Source organism: Phascolarctos cinereus, unplaced genomic scaffold, assembly GCF_003287225.1.
Source record: "Phascolarctos cinereus isolate Bilbo 61053 unplaced genomic scaffold, phaCin_HiC Scaffold_5;HRSCAF=322, whole genome shotgun sequence".
Classification (NCBI taxonomy): Eukaryota; Metazoa; Chordata; class Mammalia; order Diprotodontia; family Phascolarctidae; genus Phascolarctos; species Phascolarctos cinereus.
The window spans coordinates 453,853,781-453,873,739 of NW_027555958.1; the positions used below are offsets into that span (position 1 = coordinate 453,853,781).

A 19,959-nucleotide genomic window follows, 5' to 3' on the forward strand; every position below is an offset into this window, starting at 1 on the left:
GACTATCACACTACCCTGAGCTAGGGCCTTGTCCAGCAGGTCAATCCATGGCCACTCATGCCTCTAGCTGCTAACAGGCCCCAGAGGGTGTTCCCTTTCCCTATGTCCTAGGACAGCAGAGACTTGGGCTAAGAGTAACATGCCATCGCCACTTGGCTTAGAAAGCTCATTCTCTCTGCTTGGTTGGCACATACTGGCGTTGAGCAGATGTCTGGACCCCACATTTCAACACCATGGCTCTCATTCATTGATTCAATAACCACTCATTGAGTACTATACGCCAGGAGCTCTGGGGATACAAAAAGAATCAAAAGACAGCCCCTGCCTTCAAGGAGCTTACAATTTAGTGGGGGGGGACAATATGCAAGCAAATATGTACAAAACAAGCTAGATACAGGCTAAGTGGCAAATACTTAAAACTCATGTTTCCATCAGCCCCAGGACCAGAGAACAGATAATACAGCACACCTCCTGTGAATCACCGAAAGTTGCAAGGAGCAGAATCCTGCATCTGTTGTCAGATACAAACACCCTGCTGGGTGTTTGTGCTTAACTGGGTTTCTTGCCCCTGGACCAGCCCATGCTTGGCATCAGCCCAAGGGCTAGCAAAGAACGTGAATTCTCCCTGCAGACTCCATGTTGGACACTGGTATTCAGTATAGTTATGTTTTCCCATCACTTCTTTAAGGATGATATAGGGAAAGGGCAGCTAGGTGGTGCAGGGGATAGAGCACCGGCCCTGAAGTCAGGAGGAACTGAGTTCAAATCCAGCCTCAGACACATAACACTCACTAGCTGTGTGACCCTGGGCAAGTCACTTAACCCCAATTGCCTCACAAAAAAAAGAATGATATAAATTGGAATATTTATCAATCTTTTTGTAAAAGCTCTATGAAGGCAGGGACCTTTCTATCTTATCTAACCTTGGCCTCTCTCCTGAGCCATAACAGTGGTCCCTAAAAAAATGTGTTTTGAATTGAACCAGATGGAATTGTTGGATTTGATCCTTATCAGCGATCCTTTTTTTTCCTTTTTCTTCTTTTCAGCAATGTGGATCGAGGCATTTTTAGCTCTTCGGGATTCTATAGCTTTCCATAGCAATGCAGCTCCTGCCTTCCAAGCAAATCCAAAACCTGAACAGAATGACCAGCTCACCCGAGTGACCAACCTGACCATATCTTCCATTCAGCTCCTGAAGACCTTCAGGGCTGGATCCCTTGAGCCAGAGGTCATGCACCTGTATCCAGAGAAGACCGACAATGAACAATTTAAGAAACTCATTCAGTTCATATCTCCAGATCTTGTGTGTATGGCAGCCTCCGTGGTCAGCACCTATCCTCTGGATATGTCTCAATTCTACAGGCTTTTCAACACAACCCACATTCCCCTAAATAAGGATGACTTGGTCACTGACGAAAGCAGGTGCACATTTTGGTGCTACGAAATGGAAATGTTTATGTCTTTAATGTCCTGGATGATAATGGTAATATCGTGACGGCCTCAGAAATCCATGCCCACCCGAAATACATTCTCTCCCATGAAAGTCCCACCCCTGACTTCCCCGTGGCATACCTGACCAGTGAAAATAGAAACACCTGGGCCAAGCTTCGGAATGAGTTGTTGAATAATGGCAATGAAGAAGCCATAAGGCTTGTGGAAACAGCCATCTTCAGCCTGGGTCTAGATGACTTTTCCGTTACAGATACTGACCAATTAGTTCGGACCCTCCACCATGGGGAGGGGATGAACCGCTGGTTTGACAAGTCTTTCAACTTGATCATCACCAAGGATGGGTTTGCGGGCGTCAACCTTGAAACCTCTTGGGGGGATGGTGTGGCCGTGATCCGTTTCATGAATGAGATCTTTAAAGACAGCACTCAGGAGCCCATGATCACACCCTACTCTCACCTCGCTAATGTGGACTCCTCTTACGTGGTGAGGAAGCTGGACTTGTACCTGAATGACACCTTAAGAGAGGGTATTTCTGAAGCCAAGGAAAACTTTGAAGCTAAGAAGAAATCTTTGACTTTTCAGTGTTTCCACTTTGAGAAAGGAGGGAAGGCCTTCCTCAAGAGGCAGAAGGTGAGCCCTGACGCCATGATCCAGCTCTCTCTTCAGAGAGAGCTTTCCTTTCCCCATACAGGCAGATGGTACCAACGTATGAGGCCTGCAGCACCAGGACCTTCAAGCATGGACGCACAGAGATCATTCGGCCTGCCTCTGTTTACACCAAGAGATGCTCTGAGGCTTTTGTAAGGGTGGCTTTCCGATACAAAGTGAGGGACCTTCGGAATATGCTGTCTGAGTGCTCAGAATACCATGTCTGACTGATCCGAGAGGCAGCGATGGGTGAGTAGGAATGCTGGCTTTGAGTTCCTTACCGAGTACTCTTTCCAGAGGAAGGACAATGCCTTTTTTTTTTTTTACCAATTCAAGTAGCAGTGCAGAGTTTTTTGTAGACAAGAGGTTGTTACCCTTCACTAGGACCCCTTCCAACGCCTCATTGCGGCGTGGAGATGACTGACTTCCTGAAGGCTAAGTGAGTGTCCCAAGAATTCCATAGGCCTGTCAAGCTAGAAAGACCTGGGGATGAACTGAGTGTCTGTCACAGAATCATAGACCACGGACTGACTTCAGGCATTGTTGAGGAAACTGAGGGCCAGAAAGTTAAGTAGCTTTCCCGAAGTCACCTATAAGATCCCAGATCTAGAGCTGGCTGTGCTTTCAGCTCATCACCACTTCTCTTTGCCTCAGTCTCCCATGCTCTGTAAGGTCCCCACTGTTCCTCACATTGTAGAATTGGTGTGTACGAGGCTGGGGGTATATGTGAGACTCAATGCTCTTTGAAGTTTCTTGGTCAGCCAACTGACATTTATAAGGAACCTACTATGAGCCAGGTTCTAAGCTAAGTGCTTATAGCCCTAATATTCTATGTTCTACGTTACAGGGTTTCCTCTAACTCTGACATTCTCTCTCCTAAGGCCCCTCCTAGCTCTGATATCCCTTGTTCTAAGGCCCCTCCCAGCTCTGACAGTCCTTTTCTACAGATTGTTTTAAAATGTTTTTAAATTTACCCTTCTAGCTTTGAAATTTCATGATCCTGAAAACCGGTCACTTGGGTGTTCCTTTTTTAGCAGAGCTGTCCTCAGCTCCCCAGGAGCCAAGGCCTCCCACGATGGCATCTTTCTCTTTCCCTCCGTTGGGGTCCATCGTCAGCAGTAACAACATTGTATCTGTTCCCTAGGTCAGGGATTCGACAGGCACTTGTTTGCCCTGAGGTTCCTGGCAGCAGCAAAGAGAGGCCCCATGATTCCCGACTTCTTCCAGGATCCTGCGTGTACTTATCTCAATGAAAACATCCTTTTAACCAACACGCTGAGCAGCCCCTTGGTGGCCAACATCGCTTTCACACCGATGGTGCCTGATGGCATTGCAGTTGGCTACTCCGTCCACCAAGACTACCTGAAGTTCACAGTCTCCTCCCACTGTGGCAGAAACGTCGGCGAGTTCAATCAGGGAGTGACAAAGTGCTTGGAAAATGTTTTTGGTATTCTAGAAGGCAGACCTATTCATAGCTAAGGAAGGCCCATAAAACAAGTGGGAAAGGATAAGTCAGAAGACTCAACTGCCAGGCTTGGAACCAGCGTTAACTAAAGGCCGACTGTTTGCTCTGGTCTAGGCCTTCCACTTTTTCCCAGAGAATCTGAAAATGGAGGGAGAAAAGGGGGGATCTCTCTCTCTAGAGTTAAGAGACCAATCTTATGCCCACTATCCATTCATTCACATGTTGGCACTCAGCTGTGCCATCCTCCAATAATAAGAGAAGTATCTTGTTGTCCCTCCATGCTTCCATTCAAAAGTGTCCCCTTGTTACTCTTCTGAAAGGCTCTAACACCAGCATAAGGGAGAACCATGTGGCTGTAACTCTTAATGGTATACAGAAGCCCTGAAGTCTTTCCCGGGTATCAGAAATGATTTTTATGAGTAGTTACAAGAGTAAACAAGTTCACCCTGTTTGGAGGTAGTTGTGCTACATAAGAGGAGAAGGGGAAGGATAACGTAGGACAGCCCTTTTTTCTGGGGTAACTGATCAAGAGTGAGTTGCACTCTTTGAATGACATTGGTTGGGCCTTATCCGGTGGATATGGCGATGAGGCTTGGGTCTGTCCAGGACACGTGAAGAACATCCCTCTTCTCCCAACTCTTCCACTTAAAAGTCACTTAACTATATGTCCTTGAAGAAAAAAAGTTGGGTCATGTTAATAGAGCTTGGCCACACCTTTCAGATGTAGCTTATCGGTGCGAAGGAATTTAGAATGACTTTCCAAGGCACTTTCACAAGGGGAGCCCCCTCTGAATGGAAGCTTGAACTGATTTTTCCCCCAAGAGACAACAAAATATTCTGGTCTAGTTAAGTGTCCAAAGCATAAGGAATGACTTGTAAGCACTAATTTGACAAGTCTTTCATTGTTGATGTGTTTTAAAAGTTTCTGCATCACTGAGAATTAAAGACAAACAAAAAACTCCTAACCTACCATTTGCTGCATGTGAATCATGTCTCTTTTGAGAGTGGAGACTTGTGTGTTTTGAACACCTGATAGGTACCTAGTAAAGATGGTGGTGTTGTGGTGGGTGGTGGTGGTTATTAATTGAACGGATTGCTTCCCCTTTGCATTTTAGAAAAATGTGAATCTAAACTGGATTCACTTAAGAGTTGAAATGTCTGTTAATGATGTTTTCTCCCTGTGTTTTGGAGAAAAGTTTACATTTGAATAAGAATTCTACTTTGAGTCAAACATGGAGTCTCCTGTCTTTTCTTTGAAGATTTTAATTTGGTCGATGTTGACTATTTAATATTAACATGGGAACGCATGGAGGGGTTGCAATCATCTGCAGATCATAGGTGCCTAGCATTCCTAGAGTCTAGTCACCCCTTTCCTGGCTCAGGTAATATATTCTTTAGGCCACCCATCTCAAAGAAATGGCTTCCCAGAACTCTATCCCCAGGGGAAATAAAAGGAATAGATAAACCCCACAAATGTAGAATAATAATTATTGTCTCCCAAGTCACACTCATCAAGTTAAGGTCGTATTTTAGGTGAAGACCAGGTGATGCTTTAGGTGGTAGGTCGGGTGAAGCTGTTCTTCAGCACCTTTCCTTAATCCCCATAGGACCATCTTTCTACCTCCATCTCCCCTGTGTACTCCTGCTCTCTTCTCCATTCAAGATTTACCATCTCCATCAAAATCTAAAAGATTTTAGATAAAAATTGAGTTCCTGATCAATTCATTCATACCACTCCTTCGCCAGCCAACAACCAGGGGAAGGGGTCTACAGTTTGAGCCCAGCAGCTGAGAATGGCATCAGGGTGGGTCTTCTTTGCTCTGCATCATGGAAAAGGGAGTTTTTCAATTAGGTCTGAGCTGTAAAGCTGGTGTGTCATTGTCAGACTGGCCAAGTTTGGGGGGAAGTCATGGTGTCACATGTGAGAGAATAAAGGCACAAATAACCAGTGAAAAGCTTGTAGAGGCTCCACTCTGGCATCTATACTATGGAAGAAAACTGTCCTCGGAACTTTAGGCACAAGCCTGCTGGAACATTTTTATTCATTTAAATTATTCTAAGTAAGTATTTTTTCTGCTGAAAATCCAGGCCTTTGGAAATTTCTCTAACACAAGTCAATCTGGAGTTTACAATTTATAACATTTCTAGATAATAAACAAAATTTCACAAGATGCATCTATTGGTTACAAAGCCCAGGTGAAAGCTTAGGTAACTTTTCTTTCATCAAACAATAACCTTTTAACTTTGGGCACACCCTAGAGAAGCATTTTTTCTAAAACCTTTCACTCCATTTCTTCAATACTCCAAGTGACCTCAAGAGATACTTCCATTAAACTGAAAAAATCAAATATTTCTTCCTTCTCTTAGTCTGATAATTACATTAATCCAATCAAGGCATGGGGAAAGAGGTCCTGCTCTTAAGCACTTACATACTGCTCTTAGATACATGCCTGCTTTTAAAAAAAAAATTCTAGAAAACATAGAAATTAACAGATCTTTCTTTAATATGGTAAGTAGTATCTAAAACCAAGAACCAGTAATATATGTAATGGGGATAAACTAGAGGGCTTTCCAGTAAGATTAGGGGCAAAGCACAAATGTCCATTATCAGCACTACTCATTGATGTAGTGCTAGAAGTGTTAGTTGTAGCAATAAGACAAGAGAAGAGAATAAGCATAGGTAAAAAGGAAACACAATTGCTTTTTTAAAGATGATATGATGGTTTACTCAGAGAACCCTAGAGAGCAAACTAAAAACTTAATTGAAATAACAACAGCAAAATTGAAATAAAATTAAAATTGAAAAGAAAATTAAAAGAAATCATATGAATTACATAATCGATATACATAAACAACATAATCCAGTGGGGAAAGATAGAAAAATTATATTTTAAATTACTACCAAATGCATAAAATACTTGGTAGCCTATGTGCTAACACACATAGGAACCATACAAAAAGCAACTACAAAACACTCTTCACATAAAGATAAAGCTAAATAATTGGAGAAATATTTACTGCTCATGCATCAGCCAAACCAATAAATAAAAGTGACAATACTACCCAAATTAATTTAATCAGTGCCATGCCAATCAAACTATGAAAGGAATACATCATAAAGCTAGAAAAAATGATAATGAATTTTATCTGGAGGAACGCAAGGTCAAGAATCTCAAGGGAAGACATCTCCAAAGGCCTCATGATGGAAAATGCTATCCACATTCAAAGAAAGAACCATGGAGTTTGAATGCAGATGGAAGCATATTATTTGCTCTTTTTTTAATTCTGTTTTGTTTTGTTTCTTCTTTCTTGTGGTTCCTTCTGTTGGTTCTAATTCTTCCTTACAACATGACTAATGTGAAAATATGTTTAATAGGAATGTATATGTAGAGTCTGTGTTAGATTGTGTGCCATCTTAGGGAGAGAGGTGGAGAAAAATTTAAAACTCAAAAGCTTATGGAAATGATTATTGATAAATCAGAATAAATAAATTAATTTAAAAAAATATCAAAGGAAAGGAGCAGTTAGGTAGTGCAGTGGACAGAGCACCAGCCCTGGAGTCAGGAGGACCTGAGTTCAAATCTGGTCTCAGACCAGACACTTGACACGTACTAGTTGTGTGACCCTGGGCAAGTCACTTAACCCCAATTGCCTCACCAAAAAATAAAAACAAAAAAATTAAATTTGGGGCAGCTAGGTGAATCAGTAGATAGAGCACTGGTCAGGAGGATCTGAGTTCAAATCTGGTTTCAGACACATAACACTAACTAGCTGTGTGCAAGTCACTTAACTACAATTGCCTCACCAAAAAAAACTCCCAAAAACAAAACTCTCAAGGGAAGTAAGTAGAAAAAAGTAGAAAAGAAGAGGGCCTAAACCAAAACTCAAACTATACTACAAAACTGTAATCATCAAAATGAGTTGCTGTGGTTAAGAAATAGTTTGTTCAGTGGCATAGATTAAGTACAAAACATATAGAAGCAAATGAACACAGTAACCTAATGTTTGATAAACCCAAGACCCTAGCAACGGGGACCAGCGCTCACTATTCAAACAAAACGGCGAAGAACATCAGAAAGTCATTTGGCAGAAACTTAAGTATAGACAAACATCTCACACCATGTGTCAAGATAAGTTCCAAATGGATTTATGACTGAGAGGGATAAAGGGTAACGTTCTAAACAGAATGGCAAGGAAGAAATTATCTTTCAGATCTATGAAGAGGAGAAGTATTCATGACCAAACAAGGGATAGAGAGGATCACAGATGATAAACTAGACAATTTTACATAAATGATTACATAAAATGCACACGAAACTGCAGCTAAAATTAGAAGGGAAACATAACTGGAGAAAAAATCTGTGTGGTAGGTTTCATTTCCACGATGCATAAGAAACAGACAGATTCAAATGTAAAAAAGTTATTCCCCATATCAAAGGATATGAGTAGACTTTTAAAGGAAGAAATCTAGGAGGAATAATAATGTAATATAATACAATATAATATGATATATAATATAATATACAATAATAATGTAATATAATACAATATAATATGATATATAATATAATATATAATGTAATAATAATGTAATATAATACAATATATGATATATAATATACAATGTAATAATAATGTAATATAATACAATATGATATATAATATAATATACAATGTAATAATAATGTAATATAATACAATATAATATGATATAGAATATAATATACAATGTAATAATAATGTAATATAATTATTAGAGAAATGCAAATTAAAGCAACTCTGGGATTCTTCCTTTTACCCGGTAGATTGCCAAAATTGATGAAAAGAGAATATTAATACTACAAATGTTGGAGGGTATGTGGAAAACCAGGCACATTAATGCCCTGTTGGTGGAACTATAAACTGGTTTGACATTTACTCCATAGATATAGTAAGAGTAAACATACATTTTCCCTTGACACCTTCGGGGCACAATCCCTTCTGTAACTCCTTGGTCTCCGGGTATAGGAGGTATTAGGCTCATGTTTCCTACAGAGCATTGGTCCTACTAAATTCACACCCAAAGCCAGAATCACTGTCAGCTTCTGCTGAGCTAGGACCCTTGCTCCTCAGGGCACTGATGCTCAGCTGTCTATAACACCCAGCCTGGGATCCTGGACTGACAGATCCCCGTGGTTCCTGCTCCTGGCCCAGACCAAAGACTCCGCTCACCCAGTGACAGGTAGGTCCCCAGGAACCATGAGAATGAGAAGGAGCAAGAGGAGGAGGTTGTGAAGGTGATTTCTCATGAAACTGATTTAAACTTACATATGTGTGTGTGTGTGTACACATGTACATACGAGTGTATATACACATACATACATATGTATGTATATACATTATAAAGAATTACTATTAGTGAGGCAGCTAAGTGGCACAGAGTCAGGAGGACCTGAGTTCAAATCCAGCCTCAGACACATAACACTTACTAGTTGTGTGACCCTGGACAAGTCACTTAACCCCATTGCCTAGCCAAAAAAAAAAAATTACCATCAGTAACTAGTAATTGAGTCACATGCCTACTTTCTTAACAAAGGGCCTGACACATGGTTAAGCACTTATGTACTTCCTTATCTCTAAAAAAATTATGAGAAAATATCGACCCACATATTCATAATCAATGAAGCATCACTGATATGCCAGGCACTGTGCTGAACCCTGAAGTTATATCGACATTCTTCTTGAGGAAAATATGTGGAGGAAAGGGTCAAGCTTTCTCAAATGATTTCCTTCAGCATAACTCGCTCTTTACAGTCACACACTTGACTGAAAGGTAGACCCAGAGAATACAAAATCCCACCGGGTTTGTTGTTTATAGATTATAAAATGGAATTTGCTTTGCTGTGAATGATGATGCTGATGATAAAAAACATTTACCTAAGCACTTACTATAGACCAGGCTCTGTGCTAAGTGCAATACAAATATCGCATTTGAAATGAGGAAAAATCATTTATTAAGTACTCAATGGGTGCAAAGCACTGTGCTAAAGACTATACAAATAGAAAAGTGAGATAGTCCTGCCCTCAAGGAGCTCATGTTCTCATAAGGAATAAATGTTTGTTAAGCATCTACCATCTACCAGGCCCTAGCTAAATCTTCACAAATATTATTTCATTTGATCCTCACAATGACCCTCTGAGGTAGGTGCTATTAGGAGATTCCTGACTAGAGTGTGGTATTTTGGTTTAGAAAGTCATGGGGAATTTGAGTGGAAGTATAAGAGGGTGGACTGAAGCCCCTTTCCCAATGGTGGTACCATTGGGATTGGAGAACTGAATGGTCTTCTGGGATTTGTATTGCATCACAGCTCTGAGGGATTCTAGGGCTTCTTGAAAAAGACTCTTCAAGGGGGGCAGCAAAATGGCGCAGTGAATAGAGCACCAGTCCTGGATTCAGGAGGACCTGAGTTCAAATGCAACCTCAGACACATAACACCTAATAGCTGTGTGACCCTAGGCAAGGTACTTAACCCCACTGCCTAATCCAAAAAAAAAAAAAAGAAAGAAAAGAAAAGAAAAAGAGTCTACAAGGGAGTAGAATAGGAGAAAAGGGCTACATGAACACTTGGGTAGAGGGGGTGTCCTTAGCCCCTACCCTGGATTTAAGGAGCTGAGCTGGAAGGGGAATCAGCAGCCGTGGGGCAATGAGTGATTAAAGAGAGAGAAGAGCTAAGCTGCCGAAGAAGAGAGTAGGCCACTGAATTCCTGGAAATTTCCATCTCCACCCCAATTAAGGGAGCCCCACAAGGCCCAGACATCTTGAGTCAATCAAAAGTAAACTAGATGTGGAAAGTCCTTAACCTCATTGAAAGGACCATGAGGGCTACTGTTGTTGATCCTTTGTTCTGGAAGAGGACGGGATATCAGGAAGGTGACGCCGTGACGTGCAAGTGAATTGGATTGAAGTGAGGGAGGCCGCGCTGTAGTCAGGACTCAAAACTCTGAGGTCAGTTCTCTAGTGCATGCTTCCTAGAAGACTTGTTTAAGAGTGACCTTACACAAGTCAGGCAACACCTCTAAGCCTCATCTTCTTCATCTGCAAAACGGGAGGAATGGGATGGCCTCTGAAGTCTCTTCCAGCTCAGAATCTAGGATTCTATGCTTTCCACGGGCAAAAGCCCATGTCTCCTCCACACGACTATGCACGTGGTGATGAATGTTCTGATGCGGTCTCCTTGCCCAGGGTCCCACAGCCAAGAAGGGCCAGGCCTTCAATGGGACCCCAGGGCTTCCAAGCTCCAGTCCAAGGTCTTTCCACCACTCCACGCTGCCTTCTCAGGCACGTCATTGGCAGAAGTCCATGCTTGCCTCATATGATGGGTTTTCTTGGGTATTTTATGGAAATCTCTTTCATTCATTCCCAATGACACCATGTCCTCTTCATCTGGTGTCTATTCACCCACAGGATAATGGAGTATGCAGGTTCCAAAAGAAATCCCTTTCAGGCTTCCTTCTTTGGATGATCTAAAATCCTTTCCTGGTCCCACTTGGCTCAATATTGTACCATTTATTTACCACCTCTTGAGCAAGCTTGTCCCCTCAGAGATCAAATCTCATAAACTTAATAAGGAGTGGGAAAAAATGCCTTCATCTGCATGTGTCTAGGATGAGCAAGGTGACAGCCCCTTCCAGACCAGCCATGGAATGGGAGAGTTCAAGTCTGGGGGCCACACTTTGGAAAGGACATTGATAATGTGGGAGGTATCCAGAGGAGGGCAGCCAGAATGATAAGGGAATGAGGGACTGTGCTACATAGGGATGGTGGATGGGCATGTCTGGGTCAGGTCAGAAGGAAACTGAGCTCTGTCTTAAATGAACAGAAAGGTTGTTCTATGGGAAAGGAAGCCCGCTGGTTCAAGTTGGCACTAGAGGCAATGGCTGGAAGAGGCAAAGGGACCAATCTAAGCTCAATGTGAGGAAGTACTTCCCAATGAGTAGAATTATTCCAAAGTAGAACAGGCTACCCCAAGAAAAAGGGGGATCTTCCTCACTAGAAGTCTTCAAGGAGAGAGGGTGGAGAATGTTCTAGTGAGGATCCTTGTTCAGGTCTTGGTTACATTAAATAATTCTTACAGTCTTTCTGAGCTCTGACAGGCCCTGATCTAAGACCCCTCCCAGCTCTGACATCCCTTGTCAGAGCTGCCAATAGTCTGGTGGGATCCTCTGTCATTTTACAGATGAAAAAACTGAACCTCACAGAGATAAAGTGACTTAGCAAAGATCACAGACATATTGAGCCGCAAAGCTGGGATTTGAACCCTGGTTCACTTATGCCAAATCTAAAGCTCTTTCCATCACCTTCCCTGTAGGAGGCAGGGAAGCCAATTAGGAGATTACTGCAGTGGGATAAGTGAGGGGTAGAGAGACCTGTGGAGCAAAGGGGAGGGAATTTCTGGAGCCCATTAAGGTTTCCATCATCTCTTCAGCACCATGATGATCCCAGCAGGCAGGCTCCCAGGCATTTTTGTCCTCATTTTACAGATGAGGAAACTTGCGCTGAGGCATGAAGCCACCTGTCCAAGGTCACACAACCACTAGGTATTAGAGCTAGGATGGAACCTAGGTGTAAACAAATGTGCAAACTAATCATTATTTGGTTTGGTTTGGGGGTTTTGGGGGGTTTTTTTTGGAGGCAACTGGGTTAAGTGACTTGCCCAGGGTCATAGAGCTCTAACAGTGTCTGAGGCCACTTACTAGCTGTGTGATCCTGAACGAGTTACTTAGCCTTGTTTGCCTCAGTATCCTCACCTGTAAAAAGAGCTGGAGAAGGAAATGGAAAACCACTCCAGTATCTTTGCCAAGAAAAACCCAAATGGGGTCACAGAGAGTTGGACATAACTGAAATAAATGAACACCAAAATTGTGCCATGGCTTACGAAGTCAAACTGAAGGTATAAATAAATGGAAGAAAAAATATTTGCCCTTAGAGGCTTATCTTATTTCCTAATTGTTCTTATGGTGAAACTAAATTAGATTATTATTTTAACAAGTCTGAAAGAATAGAATTATTATCAGTCAACCAGTCATCTACAAGTCTTTATTGAATCCTCACTATTCCCTAAGCACCATGGATAAAAAGTATGACAAAAACATTCTTGTTCTCAAGAAGCCAAGTTTCTATAATGGGGGACTCAAAAAATAATTAACTACATCAAATATATATACACACACATATCTACATACCTATATACATATACATAATTGCACATAAAAAGGAAAATAAAATTAGAAATTAGAACCTATTCCATAATAAAATGTTAACTATATATCCACTTTTTGAAATTAAAAAAATTGTTTCTTTTAAAAAAAAGTGTCTGAGGTCAGATTTGAACTCAGGTTTTCCTGACTCCAGGACCAGTGCTACTCACTGTGTCCTCAGCTGCCCCTAAACCAAACATTGTCAAATCAACATCTGTGGCCATTTCGAGATGAGTAACTCTATTTATATACTTTGAAATTCCTTTACATTAACCTAATAAGTATTTTGTAAATAATAACACATGTCTGATAAGCTTTTATTACATGAAACAGATCCAGGAAACTTTGGCATTGGTTTACATGTTTAAAAATAAATGAGGAGGGACAGGGTGAAAGGAGAGAGAGAATAGAATAAATGGGAGAGAGGAGAGGATGGAGGAAAATACTGTTAGCAATAGTAACTGCGAAAAAAAAATTTTAAGGAAGTTTCTCTGATAATGGCTTCATTTCTCAAACATACAGTGAACTGAATCAAATTTATGAAAGAGCCATTCCTGAACTGATAAATGATTAATTATATGAACAATTTTCAGATGAAGTAACCAAAGCTATCTACAGCCATATGAAAAAATGCTCTAACTCACTATTGATTGGAGAAATGCACATTAAAACAATTCTGAGGTACTACCTCATATCTAGATTGGCTAATAGGATGGAAAAGGAAAATGACAAATGGTGGAGGGAATGTGGGGACAATGGGGCATTAATGCACTGTTGGTGGAGTTGTGAACTGAGCCAACCATTCTGTAGAGCAATTTGAAACTATGTCCAAAGGAAAACCATACGTATCCTTTGACCTAGCATATCACTACTAGGTGTGTATACTAAAATAGATAAAAAACAAAAAGGAAAAGGATCTGTATGTACAAAAATATTTATAGTAGCTCTTTTCTAATGGCAAAGAATTGAAAATTGAGGGGATGCCCATCAATTTGGGAATGGATTATGGTGGAATGCTATAGTACTATAAGAAATGATGAGTAGGGTGTTCTCAGAACAACATGGAAAGACTTGCATGGACTGATGGAATGAAATATACTACGTACAAAGTAATCGCAACATTGTAAGATGATCAGCCGTGAATGACTTAGCTAGTCTCAGCAATAAAATAACCCAAGACAACTCTGAAAGATTTATGATGAAAAAAGCTGTGCATCCCCAGAGAAAGAATTGATGGTGTCTGATTGAAGCATACTTTTAAAACTTTATTTTTCTTGAGTTTTTTTTTTGTCTTATGTTTTCTTTCACAACCTGACTATTATGGAAATGTTTTGCTTGACTACACATATATAACCTATATCAAATTGCTTGCTTTCTCAATGAGGCGAGGGGGAGAGGGAGGAAGGAAGAGAATTTTGAACTCAAAGTTTTTAAAATAAATGTTAAAAATTGTTTTTACATGTAACTGGGGGGAAATAAAATACTAAATAAAGAGAATAAGATATTTATACTATTCAAAACTCTTTAAATGTTTTGAGCCATATAATTCGAAAATCCTGCATAAAATAAAATCAAAAATAGTGTCAGGCTGCCGGTAGGTTGTATTATAAAAGCTGACATGTACGTTGGATGCTCGCACTCTCCTAGGAGATAAAGCACCAAACCCAGAGTTAGGAAGACCTGAGTTCAAATTCAGTCTTAGACGCTTACTAGTTGTATGACCCTGGGCAAGTCACTTAACCTCTCTTTGCCTCAGTTTTCTCATCTGTCAAATGGGGATAATAATAACACCTACCTCTCAAGGATATTGTGAGGATCAAATGAAATATCCGTAAAGCACTTAGCACACAGTAAGTGCTGTTAACTATTGTTAGTATCTTATAAATATAATACAAATTTTTATTGGTTCACCATCCAGTCCACAATATTATAAATAGAATTTAGTTTCCCAGGCTATCCCAGAATGTTGTAAGGGGACTTTAGGTTCCCAGGCTAGCCCACAATATTGTAAGTGGTGTTTAGATTTACAGGCTACCTCACAATCTTTCAAATGGAGCTTACGTTCCCAAGCCAAACCACAATATGAGGATGAGGATGAGGATGAAGATGATGATGATGAGGATGATGATAATGATAATAAAAAATGTTTAAGTTTCTAGGATAGCACACAATGTTATAAATGGAGTGTGAATTCTCAGGCTGGTCCACCTTGGATGAGGCTGCTATGAAAAGTGGTAGAAAATATTCCTGGCATAAAATGTCCGTATATCATCAGATTCTTGGGGTCCAGCAACTTCTACAGATAGGCGTCCAGCAATCCCAACTCAGGCTCTTAAAATCCTTCACACTCAAATATAAATGACCGTAGTAGACAAAGCTTTGCTATCAGTGATCAAAAGAAGAGTCCAGACTCTGCCAGACTCGAAAAAATTCCTGTTTTCTCACTGTATCTAGTCCCCTACTCACTTCCCAGCTAAGTGGCCTCCTGAGCACCATCTTCCTCATTTGTAAAATGAAGATGATAATGCATTTCCTGGCCACCTCAGAGGGTTGTGGTTAGGATTAAATGAGATGGTACCCTTTTGTGCTGGACCCATTTGGCAGGAACCCTTCCCCAAATGTTTTCAAATGCATAAAATAAAAGGCTTTGATTATAAAAGAACCCAATTCCATTGAAATATGGTTGTAATTGTTTTTCCGTCCAAGTTCATGGACCACCTGAGATCTGCTTAGAGACCCTTTGGTGACCCTGTGAACCCCAGGTTAAGCACCCTCTTAGTGGGCTTCATGTGTATTGCTGTTCAGTTGCATCTGGCTCTAGGTGACCCCATTTGGGATTTTCTTGGTTAAGATACTGGCGTGGTTTGTTATTTCCTGTTCTCAACACTAGATGGTACTGTTTTCCCTTAGTTGATGCTAACCCTTAAGAACCAGGCACCAGGCAAATCCACATTCAGGAGGGAAGTTCTGGGTTTCACAAAACCCCAGGAGTATCAGCAAAGATCCAGTTCAGCCATTGAGTCTCAATGGCAGCGAGCCAAGAGAACCATACACTAAAACCCAATTCCCAATTTCGTTCAGTCTCCAGGAAGGTCACAGGCAGTTGTAAATGGGGGACTCGAGGTGTGAGGTGACGCGTCTCTTTCTTGTAGCACAGAGTCGGGACTCAGGATATGCCCCCAGACCTCCCTGCATTTACTAGGAAATACTCATATGACTTTCTTGAAATAGACTTCCCGTTCCCACTCTGGAAGACTCACTGAGGAGATGCATGCAAGCCCAACAGCCATTTCTGAATGATAAGCAGTTTAGGTTCTGATTATTGACCCAGTCAAGGAGACAAGCAAGGCAGCAGACCTTAGGGTAGAAATTCAACTGCTGCCCACCATCTGCCCATAGACAGGAAAAGGACAGCGCCTCTCACCACTGTTAAACTGGTCCACGGCACTAGGGGAGCTGGTAGCAAGGGGGAGGTAGCATGGTGCCTTGACGGAAAGTGATGAAGTTTTCTGACTGCTCCATTGATTGTATGGTCACTAAAATCCTTAGTTGCTTTCACTCATGCTGTTGTCTGTCCCTTTCTTCCACATTCTGATTCTATGGAATTGACTTTTTGAACCAAAGGGCAGGACTTTGCATTTGTCTTTATTAAATTCTACCTTGTTCAGTTTGGCTCAATATCTAAGCTGTTAAGTTCTTTTTCAAACCTGACTTGGTCATCCAGCATGTTAACTCTCCCTCCTAGCTTTATCTCACCTGCAAATTCAAATAGATTGCCATCATGGTCATTCACCAAGTCACAAGTAAGGTGAGATTGGTTATTTGGTGATCCAATCCTTTACTCAGAACTCAAACATGATAGAGAGTAAAGAAATCTAGACTGCCTTGCCAGACAATCTACTGTCCCATAAAAACTTACTTCTGATGTCAGTGAACTCAAAAGTCAAAACGTAACTCAGCTAATTCATGGACCACTTTCCCACTGTTTCTGGACAACAGAAAAGCCCTGCTGGGATTTAGAAAATGGGGTTAGAAAAGAACTCCTTCAATTCCTAGTTCACCTGGATGCAAACAAGTTATAGCTCAATTTCTCTGGCTGTAAAGGGGAAGAAGTTGGAGTAGCTGGCCTCTGGTTCAGTGAAAATCACCCCACGAGTCACACTTGGATGGCCAGTTCAGACAATTGATTGTGAATCATCAGAGACATTCTGTATCCCTGTTGATGAAAATGTCTTTGTCAATTCCAACTGCTCTGACATCTCAGGAAACCTCATGGCCAACAATAAGGTTCATTGAGCAGGACCATGGGCAGACCAGGCTGCATGTGTATGATCTGCTTTTAAAAAAAACAAGACCCCTGGGTGTGGCATGGTTTCTCATCCTTTCTCCTGTTCACAGAATCTGAATGTAGAATGCTTCTTCTCTTTCCCAACTTTCCCCCTCAATCTCCAGCCTCCACTACCCCATACTTGACTACTGTTCTAAACTGGGTGTCTGGACCCTATAAAGGGTCTTAGCTCTGCCACTTGTGACCTTGAGCAAGTCCCTTCCCTTTCTAGTCTTACTTTCCTAGTTGTGAAATGAGGCAGAGAGGGAGAGAAAGAAGGAAGGAAGGAAGGAAGGAAGGAAGGAAGGAAGGAAGGAAGGAAGGAAGGAAGGAAGGAAGGAAGGAAGGAGGGAAGGAGAAAAGGAGAGGGAGGGAGGGAGAAAGGAAGAAGGGAAAGAAGTGAATGGGATGTCCCTATGAAGACTTCTCAGTTAATTAAAGTTTGGGATAAGACTATCCTGAATCTGGTAATGGGTTCAGGAGGTAAGATAGGGTTAAGTATAGATTTCTGAAAGTTCTTTTTTTTAGTGCCAGATATCAGAGGTTAAAATTTGTCTAGTTGTTAAGCCTTAGCCTATCTTTTGATCTTATCCAGATGCGCCTTTGTCCCTCACCCTGGAAGAATCTGGCTTCCATTCATCTATAAGCCCCGGAACACCCTTAAACTTTCAAGTCCCCTTATCTCCCTTTGAAAGGACCTTACTCAGATGCCTTCCAGTGCCCTTCTTTGTCTGTTCCCATTGTTTATTCAGTCTGTCAGATCTTCCAAAACAATTGTAAACGACCTTTTATGGTGGCCTGGCTCCACAGTACAAAGTCGAAGCTTCACTGCACATTTTTTGCTTCTTTGACATTACCTCAACAAACTAAGGAATGTAGAGACAGTTGGAGGGAGGGGGGTTCGCCCACTAGGGCTGTTTAATCTGGTTCTCTGCTTCTGTGTTTGTCTCCCCTCATCAGAGCACACTGGTGGAGGGACACCCAAATCTCGAGATTTGAAATAACAATAATAATAATAAACTTTCTGTTTCTCCTTGGATACCTCTGTGTTTTGTTTTGTTTTGTTTTTTAATTTGAGTGGCATCCCCCACAGAAAGAAGAAAGGAGGGAAGGAGGAAGATGGTTTGAATGAGAAACTTTAAGGTCCCTCCCAATGCAACATGATCTATTTTGTGTTCTAAAATCCCCTATTCTAAGGCCCCTCCCAGCCCTGACAGCTCCTGTTCTAAGGCCTCTCCAAGATCTGACATTCTTTGTGTGTTATTTTAATAAGGTCTATGTTTGGTTTTCCACGGTCCATTTGGGGGATGTGTTTCCTTAGACAACAGGTCGTTTCAGTTTTGTTAAACACCAAACGTGCTAACAAGCCCCAAACGTTCCCACTTCTGGTGCAAGTTTATCTTCAGGATTTCTCTGTCAATGAATTGCTTGTTGCCCAGTTCTCTTTCTAAGGTCTGTTTAAATCTCCTTTGCTGTCCTTAAACAAGGCAAATAAAGTCAACTTGCTGACTGAACACTCGGAATGTTGAGATTTTTGTTGATCTTTAAATGTTTCTTGTTGTGAATAAAAAGTTCAGTTTGGGAAAAACCAAACAAACAAACAAAACCCGAGTCAAGGTGCCCTGCTTCCGCAGGGCGGGACATCTGGCTCCTGAATATTTCTCTCCACCACAGGGGTCAGAGCCTTTGCGGAATTGGCGAGGCTTTCAAGGCCCACCTGGTGGGGCTGGAACAGGGCCCGGACCTGACAGGTGGGAAATGGCCCAGTACCACCCCTTGTATGATATATGGGGAGGAGGTGTCTACTGTGAATCTCAGCCCAATGCCCAGGAGATCACAGTCCCCGACAGCGATGCAGGACTTGGGGTAGACAGCCCTTCCGAAGGCAGTTCCCCAGAGTCCCACATGACTGGTCAAGTCACCAAGATTGAGCTGGTGGAGAGTGGAGACGAGCAACCACAGGAGACCCCCTCCCCAGAGAACTGGAGCTGTTTGTTAAGGAGCTAAAGCAGAAGGGGATCACTCTGGGTTATACCCAGGCTGACGTGGGCATCACCTTGGGGACTCTCTTTGGCCAGGTTTTTAGCCAGACCACCACCTGTCACTTTGAGGCACTACAGCTCATCTTCAAGAACATGTGTAAGCTCCGAACTTTGGTACAGAAATGGCCAGAAGCTGCAGATGACAATGACTACCTTCAGGAGCTATGCCAGGCTAAGACAGAAAGAGGAAACACACAAGCCTTGAGAACGGAGTTTGGGGAAACTTGGAAACCATGTTTCTCCAGTGTCCCAAGCCCACACTTCAGCAGATCAGCAATGTTGCCGAGGAGCTGGGGACTTGAGAAAGATGCCTGAGTTGGGTTCTGTAACCAAAGGGCAAGTGCAGCAGTAGCAGCACAGTGGAGAAGATTGTGAGGCAGCTGGCTCCTTCCCTGGGGCACCTAAGCCTTTTCCCCCTAGCTCCAGGCCCTCCATCCAGTCATCCCAATCATGGGGGCCCTCCTGTCACCACTCTCTATTCCCCAGCTCCTTTCACAGAAGGGAATGCATTTTCCTCTCTCCATGTTAGGCCCCTGGGCTCTACCATGCATTCAAGCCGAAGGGTTTGGGGGGAGGCGGTGAGAGATTAGAGATGAGGAACCCAACATATTGTTTTAAGGTCTGGGAGTTGATGGTTGAGCTATCTATATCCTGGGAATGTTTAGGAACAGGGAAGGACAGGATCAATATTTCAGAGATTCATAAACAGATTTTGTGAGGGGAATGGATGGGAGGGAAGTTGAGAAGTGCACTGTTTGCTAGTTCTGCATCTCTTTCATCGCTTAAAT

At 41.9% G+C, this 19,959-nt stretch overlaps 2 pseudogenes across 1 annotated transcript; both read left to right on the forward strand.

Moving 5' to 3' along the window:
- The first annotated feature begins 1,048 nt into the window (after window positions 1-1,048).
- Window positions 1,049-4,785, forward strand: LOC144457717 (carnitine O-palmitoyltransferase 2, mitochondrial pseudogene; annotated as a pseudogene). Its single transcript, XR_013487149.1, has 3 exons — window positions 1,049-1,324; window positions 1,423-2,349; window positions 3,245-4,785. The product of XR_013487149.1 is annotated as a carnitine O-palmitoyltransferase 2, mitochondrial pseudogene (transcript).
- On the forward strand, window positions 2,346-19,761 carry LOC110209222 (POU domain, class 5, transcription factor 1 pseudogene; annotated as a pseudogene).
- The last annotated feature ends 198 nt before the right edge of the window (window positions 19,762-19,959 follow it).